This window comes from Pteropus alecto, unplaced genomic scaffold (genome assembly GCF_000325575.1).
Source record: "Pteropus alecto unplaced genomic scaffold, ASM32557v1 scaffold16, whole genome shotgun sequence".
Classification (NCBI taxonomy): domain Eukaryota; kingdom Metazoa; phylum Chordata; class Mammalia; order Chiroptera; family Pteropodidae; genus Pteropus; species Pteropus alecto.
This window is the reverse complement of record NW_006438867.1, coordinates 7,227,290-7,229,155: the sequence shown is the minus strand read 5'-3', so window position 1 is coordinate 7,229,155 and position 1,866 is coordinate 7,227,290.

The following is a 1,866-nucleotide window of genomic DNA, read 5'->3' as shown; positions in this document are numbered from 1 at the left end:
TCACAACCTGTGTCCAGAACGTGGTCAAAATTCAAGAAAATAGGGCAATAGGGTTCTGACTAAATAAGAAGGTAGAAAAAGAAACTAAGAAGAGGTTTGAAAAAGCAGCCACATTAAATAAAGCTGCACGTGTTTCAAATTATCTAGCTACCTTGGTCAAACAATTTAAAACTATATAATATCTGAAAATTATTGTCCTGGAACAGTGCACGTTGACATCTTGGTTGGCCTAAGTAACTTTCATAATGAAGACAAACTTTCTGATTTGAATTTCACTATCACGTTCTAAGAATAACTTTAAATCAGAGTTTCGAAAAATTATATTAAGCAACAGTTTGAAAGTCAAAAGCCAATGATCTGAACAAGTTAATTTGTTTTATAGGAAGATACAAATTATTAAAGCCAATCCCCCTCTCCCTCAAAAAAAAAAAAATTCCTTGACAAGAATATAAGATGTATCTGCATGAAATACACAATGACTCATCATCAGTGGAATCTCGCTCTAGGTGATGTATTGGCCTAGTTCAGCACTGTCACCGCCCGCATTGTTGTGGGCGTCCACAGCTGTCACGTGGCTGCTCCCTTAGGTTAAAAATCCAGCCTCACAATAGATATGAAGCTACTTAACTCTATGGAAAACACACACACACACCTGATGTTGACTTTAATACAGTGATCTCATCACTGCTATGCCAGCAGCTGCTACCATGAACTCAAGCCTAATCCACAATCATAATCCCACCTCCAAGTGCATGAAATGTAAGAACAAATCTCTCAATCTTCCTGACCCGAAACATAAATATGCTCTCCCGAGAGGTACTGGTTATAGCTAACAAAGGTACTACAATTTTTAAGATTTTTAATTAAAAGATTCTCTTAATTTGTATGGTTGTAGTTGTCAAATGAAAAAGTTACAATCCCATGTGAGCACTTGATAAATATCCAAACATGAGCAACTGCGATGTCTCAAAGCTTACACGTGCTTTTCGTCAAGAGTCATTTTTCCTAAGAATCTCTCCGTATTTACTTACTTTGTATTCCAACCAGGAGTTCTAACTGGTCCACTTATGCACCTTGGTTTTGTGTGTCAGGTCACAAGGGCCATCCCCAGGTCCACTGTTCCCTTCTAACCATGCCATTCCTGTAACTTATACTTCTAAATTAAATCTCATCTTTCCCTTGCACGCACACACAACAATTACTTGCGCATTGCATTACCCCAATGAACCCCTCTTTTCCTACTGTGTAGGCAGAGTTAACGTCGAAAAGTATTTCCTATGCTTTAAGGCTGCCCTCAAATTTTTATCGTTGAGAGGAACTGCATGGCAAGGACCCCCTCAGATACCCAAACAGGTAGAAACATCCAGACTAGAGGACTGGCGAGTACAGCATTAAATAACCGAAAGATCCTTATTTCATTATAGCTACCCAAAGTGAATTAACATGGGTATTTGCGAACTGTCAACACTTTACTTATACTGCAGTTTGTGTGCGCGTATAAATTTTTAACAGGAAGAACGTGACTGGACAATAACCAGAGACTAACACCATGCTGTCCGGTACAGTAGCCACTACCCGTGTAGGAGTTCTGAGTACTTAAAATGTCACTAGTTACAAATTTTTCTTGCAATAAGGACTTTTAAAATCTACACTCTTAGCAACTTTTAAATATTATATAATACATTATCATTAACTACAGTCTCCATGCTGTACAGTACATCCCATGGCTTATTTATCTGATAACTGGTAGTTTGTACCCTTTCACCCCCTTCATCCATTCCACCCACCCCCCACCTTTCTCCTCTAGCAACCACCGATTTGTTCCCTGTATCTATGAGCTCATCTTTTTTTTTCCCTGTATGGATA